A 9,550-nucleotide genomic window follows, 5' to 3' on the forward strand; every position below is an offset into this window, starting at 1 on the left:
ACAAGCCACATAAGCAGCTTTAGTGTAACAGCTTGCAACATATTTTCTAATATCATCTTTAGCACAATTAATTGCACTAACTGCATGTGGACAAGGTAAACCTGTCAGTTGAAACTTTCTACAAGTACATTCTTTCTTCAGAAGATCTACTACAAATTTGTCCCTGCCTCTTATGACTTCAAATTTTGAAATTCCGGCAGCAACCGGGAACCACCACCTAGAAGCATCTATTTCCTTTTGTAACTTAAGCTTAATCCTAGGAAGAATATCATCCTTATACTTCTCAATAAGTACCCTATTTTCAGCCCATCTCTTCATCAAATAAACTCTAATATCCTCAAGCATTGTCAATATAGGTTTTTCCCTTGATTCAACAATTGCAGAGTTGAAGCTTTCACGCATATTATTGACAAGTGCATCACATTTAGGATAGAATTCAAACCTTGATTTAGTCCAATACTTTGGACGAATTCCTATCAAGTGTCAATAGGCACCCTCACTAATCGCTCGGATTTCCATCAACTCCTTTTCCCATGCTGCTAGATATGTGCATTTTGCAGCTCTCCACATCCTTTTTTTAAGATTCAGTCCTAGAATTTTTTTTTTGAAGTTGGCATAGAGGTGTCTCACACATAATCTGTGATCAACACCTGGAAGTAGTTCATCAAAAGTTGGCACCAAGCCCTGTTCATGCAAAATACACAATTTTAATATAATGCTCAAATAATGTTTAATACACCAGCAAAGACCAGAGTACAATTTTAATATCATGATTATAGTTATGAAGACTAATTAAAATTTCCTATGAATACAGTTTGATACAGCAGCAACTACCCTCATATAATACAATGATGAACTACCCTCACATAATACAGTTTGATTCAGAAGCCAAATGATGAACTAATTCACAGCAACTACCCTCATATAATACAATGATGAACTACGCTCACATAATACAGTTTGATTCAACTACCCTCATATAATACAATGATGAACTACCCTCATATAATACAGTTTGATTCAGAAGCCAAATGATGAACTAATTCACAGTAACTACCCTCATATAATACAATGATGAACTACCCTCACATAATACAGTTTGATTCAGAAGCCAAATGATGAACTAATTCACTGCAAAATCTTAATATACTATAATACAGTGCAAAATCTTAATTACACTAAAATATAGGTTAGTAGATTACCTTTTGTTGGTCAGACATGAATGTGCTACGAAGTAATTTCTCCGCTCCTATATCATCAATTAGGTTTGAGAGGAACCACGTCCATGAATCTTTTGTCTCAGCCTCCACGACTGCATATGCGATTGGTAGCATCTGGTCATTCGGATCCCACCCCATAACAACCAATAGCCATCCTCCATATGGTGTCTTCAAGAAGCAACCATCAAGCCCTATCATAGGCCTACACTTCATGAAACTCTCCTTGCAAGCCTTTAAACAAATGTAAATCCTATGAAATTGTGGACTTAAGTTAAGTGATGTATCGGGGTGCTCAGTTTGGGCTGCTGGAGGTAATTGGACTTTCAGCTTCACAGATGAACCAGGATTCGTGCGCAGCAACTCATGGCAATAGTCCTAAAGTCTTCTATACTGCTCCCTAAACGTTTCATTAATATCAACCAGTGCAATCTGCTTGGCCCGAAATGCCTTTGCTCTTGAAATTTGCACATTCCACTTTCTAAGGGTCCTGCTTTGTATGGTGCCCAGCTTCAACTTGGGATTCTCTTCTACTTTCCTCCTGAAGACCTTCACCAGCCACTTCGACTTCATCACTTTTATGTCAAATACAGTGTTACAAGAATGATGATCATTAATAGTTTTTAGCTGCCAACTATCTTCATTGGCCATCTTCACCGCATATGCAAACCATTCACACCCATCTCCACACTTAGCCCTCACCCGAACATTGTCCACCACTGGAAATTTTATGTTTCTCCCAGTATGAACAGCATATGATGTCACAGCTTCCTTGAACTCCTCTCTTGTTGCATAGAGAGTTCCAGCCTCCCACTTATACATGCTCATATCCTTCAACTCCTTGTGAACGGGAAATTTCTTCTTGCTGGCTTCGTCATCCTCACTCGATACCTCCTCCAACTCATCACTGTTCAAACCTTCATCATCGCTTAAACGAGAGCTCTTTCTCTTTCCAACAGCCACCTTTTGAGTTTTCTTTAACTTCTCTACAGCACTCTTACTTTTCTTAGACTTTCTTATATCTTGGTGCATCTCCCCAATAGTTATATCAACATCAAACAGCCCATCATCACCACAATAATCATCTTCACTATCACTAAAATGAAGATCAGAATCAGCCTCATAATCTGGGTCATCAGAGTCATCCTCTTCTTCACTATTGTCCCCATCACCAACATTCTGTAGCACTTCTTCAGCATTTAAATGGACATCAACTAATCCCTGCATTTGGGCCTCCATATCCACCCCTTCACATTGGGCTTCTACTTCAATATTTTGGGCCTGTCTAATATCACTTGGCCCACTATCAGCATCCACACACTCTTCCTCAACAACCTTGCTGCCACCCCCAACATCTAAATAACCAATGTCGTAACAAAAATCATCAGGGATTGAAGCCTTATGCACAACATACAAATCAACCACCTTTTTTTCAACTCCTATATTTGCCATTTCCATTGCTTCTTCATCACCTTTCAACAACTTCAATCCTTCTAATCCTAGTTCAGTATCTTTATACCACAGTTCCCCAATGTTCTCAGCAATGTACCCAAGTTTTCCAACCACATCATAAGCCTCTATAACACTCTATCTATCTCTGTCACACCAGTCAACCGTTGTCACCTCACCATCAACATACTCAGTTTTACCTTTATCACTACAAAACCTACCCCTGTGATGAACTCTAACACTAAAATCATCCATCCTGCCGTTATAAAAACATTTTCAGACCAAAGAACAGAGTAACTAATCATTCAAAAATATAGACCATGTAAAAGTTATATTTTTCAGAAAAACTGAACAGAAATGCCTCAATCCCTGAATGCCATAGAACCCTAACAGCAATCAAGACTGATAAAGAAAAACCCTAAATCCTAGCTGTTCAAACATGCAGTACCAAGATTGATCAGAATGGTGGCCTACCTCGTCGAAAACCTTGATCAGAATGGCGCTACTCCAGACTGAATTGTTGATGACTGAATGCTATCCCAGACTCCTCCCTCAGTCTCGATGGCGTCCCAGCATGCGCCGCCCTGCCCCTCGTCGCGGCGGACTGAAGAAAACGGTGCGTCGTCTGACCACCCAGTAAGCTTCCTCGAGTGATTCTGTTTCCCTGGCTGTGTTCCTTCGTGCCAAAGGGAAGATAAAAGGCTTATGTTTGAAAAAGGAAGGCAATTCGTTTACTGGGGTAGTGGGGTTACTCAGCCATGGGTATTTTGGGGGTTTCACCTTTTTTGCCACATCACACACTAAACTTTGCCATATCACTAACGTCTGTTACTAATTTAAACGGCGTCAACTTAAAGGATAAAATTGATGCAATTCGAAAACTTCTGGGATAAAATTGAAAAAAATTGAAACTTAGGGGTAATTTTGAAACTTTTAGTAAACTTCAGGGACAAAAAGTATACTTTACCCTTCTATTTTTTTATAAAATCTTTTTTCATCAGTAATATTAACATATGTCCTTAAACCATAAACCGTAAAGTTCTTATATTTTTAGGATATTCGAAAAGCAATATATTTAAGCACATTTATGTCCATATATATTAGTTCTGCTATGGCATCCTCCAGACCTCATCGCTTTTTCCTTCTACCATTTTGCTTCTTACTCTTCTGTAATGCTTGGTTCCACCGTGATTTTTACAGTACATAAGTATGGTTTTCATGTATTTTTTGTTTCTCTTTGATTAACTTTAGTGACTATTAAAAACGTTAAAAATACAACTTAAAAGAGGTTACGGCAATGAGTTAATATTCAAAATAACTCCTGAAATTTGACCTCCGACTTAATTTAACTCTCGAATTACCAATTCAATCAAATTATACCCTGAAATTTTAAGCCCTGGCTCAAGTTGGCCTTTCTGTCTATTTCTGTCACCGAAAAGCTGACGTGGCACATGTAATTAATATCTGGCAGCCTCAACGGTTGTCTGACGTGGCAAAATTTCTGTATGCATCAATTTAGCCCCCAATAATTTGAAAAAAAAAACCTAGCAACCCCTATTTCTCCCAAATTATTGTTTCTAAAATTTGGTCCATGTTTTTGGCCTCCTATCATGTCCCCTGGATCTGCCTCTTCTCGTGCTTCTTTATTCCATTAGCCTTTGCCATCCTTTGCTTCGGCCTCTGAGTCATCGTCGCCGTCACAGTTGTGAGTCAGCATATGCCTTTGCTCTGGCTCTACGTATTTTGGTTCTTCTTCGCCGTCGCAGTGCTCGAGTTGGCCGTTTGCCTCCTGGTAGCACAAATTGCGAATCACACTTTTCACAACTCGTACCACTAACCAGCAAGTGTACTGGGTCGTCCAAGTAATAAACCTTACGTGAGTAAGGGTCGATCCCACAGAGATTGTTGGCTTGAAGCAAGCTATGGTCACCTTGTAAATCTCAGTTAAGTTGACTCATATGGGTTACAATATATTATGTAAATAAAACATAGAGTGGGGATAGAAATACTTATGTAGATTCATTGGCAGGAATTTCAGATAAGCGAATGGAGATGCTTTTCGTTCCTCTGAACCTCTGCTTTCCTGCTATCTTCATCCAATCAGTCTTACTCCGTTCCATGGCTGGCTTTATGTGATACATCACCACTGTCAATGGCTACTTTCGGTCATCTCTCGGGAAAATGATCCAATGCCCTGTCACGGCACGGCTAATCGTCTGGAGGCATCACCTTTGTCAATGGCTTCATCTTATCCTCTCAGTGAATAATCTGCTCATGCACCCTGTCACGGCACGGCTATTCATCTGTCGATTCTCGATCATGCTGGAATAGGATTTACTATCCTTTTGCGTCTGTCACTAACGCCCTGCAATCGCGAGTTCGGAGCTCGTCACAGTCATTCAATCATTGAATCCTACTCGGAATACCACAGACAAGGTTTAGACCTTCCGGATTCTCTTGAATGCCGCCATCATTCTAGCTTACGCCACGAAGATTCTGGTTAGGAGATCTAAGAGATACTCATTCTAGCTTAATTCATGTAGAACGGAAGTGTTTGTCAGGCACGCGTTCATAAGGGAGAAGGATGATGAGCGTCACACATAATCATCACCTTCATCACGTTCTTGGGTGCGAATGGATATCTTAGAAGCGAAATAAGAAGAATTGAATAGAAAACAGTAGTACTTTGCATTAATCTTTGAGGAACAGCAGAGCTCCACACCTTAATCTATGGAGTGTAGAAACTCTACCGTATGAAAATACATAAGTGAAGGTCCAGGCATGGCCGAGAGGCCAGCCCCTCTGATCTAAGAACCAGGCGTCCAAAGATGTCAAATACAATAGTAAGAGGTTCTATTTATAATAAACTAGCTACTAGGGTTTACATGAGTAAGTAATTGATGTACAAATCCACTTCCGGGGCCCACTTGGTGCGTGCTTGGGCTTGGGCTTGAGTGTTACACGTGCAGAGGCCATTTGTGGAGTTGAACGCCAGTTTCTGTGCTAGTTTGGGCGTTCAACTCTGGTTTTGGATCCTTTTCTGGCGCTGGACGCCAGATTTGGGTAGAAAGCTGGCGTTGAACGCCAGTTTACGTCGTCAATTCTTGGCCAAAGTATGGACTATTATACATTGCTGGAAATCCCTGGATGTCTACTTTCCAACGCAATTGGAAGCGCGTCATTTCGAGTTCTGTAGCTCCAGAAAATCCACTTTGAGTGCAGGGAGGTCAGAATCCAACAGCATCAGCAGTCCTTTTTCAACCTCTGAATCTGATTTTTGCTCAAGTCCCTCAATTTCAGCCAGAAAATACCTGAAATCACAGAAAAACACACAAACTCATAGTAAAGTCCAGAAATGTGAATTTAACACAAAATCTATTAAAAATATCCCTAAAAGTAACTAGATCCTACTAAAAACATACTAAAAACAATGCCAGAAAGCGTATAAATTATCCGCTCATCACAACACCAAACTTAAATTGTTGCTTGTCCCCAAGCAACTGAAAATCAAAATAGGATAAAAAGAATAGAATATACTATAAATTCCAAACTATCAATGAAACAGAGCTTCAATCATATGAGTGGGACTTATAGCTTTTTGCCTCTTGAATAGTTTTGGCATCTCACTTTATCCATTGAGGTTCAGAATGATTGGCATCTATAGGAACTTCAGATTTCGAATAGTGTTATTGACTCTCTTAGTTCAGTATGATGATTCTTGAACACAGCTTCTCTATGAGTCTTGGCCGTGGCCCTAAGCACTTTGTTTTCCAGTATTACCACCGGATACATAAATGCCACAGACACATAATTGGGTGAACCCTTTCAGATTGTGACTCAGCTTTGCTAAAGTCCCCAATTAGAGGTGTCCAGGGTTCTTAAGCACACTCTTTTTTTTTTGCTTTGGACCTTGACATTAACCGCTCAGTCTCAAGTTTTCACTTGACACCTACACGCCACAAGCACATGGTTAGGGACAGCTTGGTTTAGCCGCTTAGACCAGGATTTTATTCCTTTAGGCCCTCCTATCCACTGATGCTCAAAGCCTTGGGATCCTTTTTATTTCCCTTGCCTTTTGGTTTTAAGGGTTATTGGCTTTTTCTGCTTGCTTTTTCTTTTTCTTTCTATTTTTTTTTCGCCTATAAATTTTTTTTTTTCTGCAAGCTTTGTTCTTTGCTGCTTTTTCTTGCTTCAAGAATCATTTTTATGATTTTTCAGATTATCAAATAACATGTCTCCTAGTCATCATTCTTTCAAGAGCCAACATATTTAACATTCTTAAACAACAACTTCAAAAGACATATGCACTGTTCAAGCATACATTCAGAAAACAAGAAGCATTGTCACCACATCAATATAATTAAGCTAAGTTCAAGGATAAGTTCGAAACTCATGTACTTCTTGTTCTTTTGAATTAAAACATTTTTCATTTAAGAGAGGTGATGGATTCATAGGACATTCATATCTTTAAGACAGAGTTACTAACTACTAATGATCATGTAATGAAGACACAAACACAGATAAGCACATAGAAAACGAAAAAAACAGAGAAAGTAAGAACAAGGAATGAGTCCACCTTAGTGATGTCCTTGAGCTCTTCTATGTCTCTTCCTTGTCTTTGTTGCTCCTCCTTCATTGCTTTTAGATCTTCTCTGATTTCATGAAGGATGATGGAGTGCTCTTGATATTCCACCCTTAGTTGCTTCCAATAATTGTGTGGAAGAAAATGTATCCCCTGAGGTATCTCAGGGATCTCTTGATTTGCAGTCAAATGTTCTACCACTGAGCTATAGATCCTTTACATAATTGTTTTACCACACCAAACTTAGAATGTTGCTCGCCCTCGAGCAAAAGAAGAAAGAATAGAAGAAGAAGAAGAAGATATGGAGGAGATGGATGGGAGTGTGTATTCGGCCATATGGGTGGGATTGGGTGGGAGAGAGATGTTGAATTTTGAAGGTAGTGGTTGTATGGATGTGAGTGGTAAATGGAAAGTAGAAGGGATGATCATGAATGGGAAGAGAGATGATGAGGTAGGTGGGGATCCTGTGGGGTCCACAGATCCTGAGGTGTCAAGGCATTTACATCCCTGCACCAATTTAGGCATGTAAAATGCCCTTGCACACAACTCTGGGCGTTCAGCGCCAGGTTGGTGCCCTTTTTGGGCGTTCAACGCCCCTTTGCTGCCATTTCTGGTGTTGAACGCCAGAACCATGCTTGTTCTGGGCGTTCAGCGCCAGGATGCTCCCATTCTGGGCGTTCAGCGCTAGAACTATGCTCTGTTCTGGCGTTTGAACGCCAGACAGATGCTCCTCCAGGGTGTGATTTTTCTTCTGCTGTTTATGATTCCGTTTTCAATTTTTATATTTATTCTGTGACTCCTCATGATCATGAACCTATAAAGACATGAAAAATAAGAATTAGATAAATAAACATTGGGTTGCCTCCCAACAAGCGCTTCTTTAATGTCAATAGCTTGACAGTGGGCTCTCATGGAGCCTCACAGATGTGCAGAGCTTTGTTGAGACTCTCCAACACCAAACTTAGAGTTTGGATATGGGAGTTCAACACCAAATTTAGAGTTTGGTTGTGGCCTCCCAACACCAAACTTAGAGTTTGACTGTGGGGGCTCTGGTTGACTCTGCTTTGAGAGAAGCTTTTTCTGCTTCCTCTCCATGGTTGCAGAGGGAGATCCTTGAGTTTTAAACACAAGGGAGTCCTCATTCCATTGAAGGACTATTTCACCTCTGTCAACATCAATCACAGCTCTTGCTGTGGCCAGGAAAGGTCTTCCTAGGATGATGGATTCATCCTCTTTCTTTCCAGTATCCAGGACTATGAAATCAGCAGGGATGTAAAGGCCCTCAACTTTTACCAATACATCTTCTACGTGTCCATAAGCCTGTCTTCTTGAGCTGTCTGCCATCTCTAGTGAGATTTTAGTAGCGTGCACCCCATAGATTCCCAGTTTCTCTATTACAGAGAGGGGCATGAGGTTTATACCTGAACCAAGGTCACACAGAGCTTTGAAGATCATGGTGCCTATGGTACAAGGTAGTATGAACTTTCCAGGATCCTGTCTCTTCTGAGGTAATGTCAGTTGATCCAGATCACTTAGTTCATTGATGAACAAGGGAGGTTCAACTTCCCAAGCATCAATGCCAAACAATTTGGCATTTAGCTTCATGATTGCACCAAGAAACTTGGCAGTTTGCTCTTCAGTAACATCCTCATTCTCTTCAGAAGAGGAATACTCATCAGAGCTCATGAAGGGCATAAGGAGGTTCAATGGGATCTCTATGGTCTCTAGATGAGCCTCAGAGTCCTTTGGTTCCCCAGAGGGAAGCTCCTTATTGATCACTGGACGTCCCAGGAGGTCTTCCTCCTCGGGATTCACGTCCTCTCCTCTCCTTACAGGTTCGGCCATGGCGCTTATGTCAATGGCCTTGCACTCTCCTTTTGGGTTCTCTTCTGTATTGCTTGGGAGAGTACTAGGAGGGATTTCAGTGATCCTTTTACTCAGCTGGCCCACTTGTGCTTCCAGATTTCTAATGGAAGACCTTGTTTCATTCATGAAACGTACAGTGGCCTTAGATAGATCAGAGACTAGATTTGCTAAATTAGAAGCATTTTGTTCAGAGTTCTCTGTCTGTTGCTGAGTTGATGATGGAAAAGGTTTGCTATTGCTAAACCTGTTTCTTCCACCATTATTAAAGCCTTGTTGGGGCTTTTGATCCTTCCATGAGAAATTTGGATGATTTCTCCATGTTGAGTTATAGGTGTTTCCATAAGGTTCACCTAAGTAATTTACCTCTGCTATTGCAGGGTTCTCAGGATCATAGGCTTCTTCTTCAGAAGATGCCTCTTGAGTACTGTTGGATGCA

Source organism: Arachis hypogaea, chromosome 20, assembly GCF_003086295.3.
Source record: "Arachis hypogaea cultivar Tifrunner chromosome 20, arahy.Tifrunner.gnm2.J5K5, whole genome shotgun sequence".
In the NCBI taxonomy this organism is placed as follows: domain Eukaryota; kingdom Viridiplantae; phylum Streptophyta; class Magnoliopsida; order Fabales; family Fabaceae; genus Arachis; species Arachis hypogaea.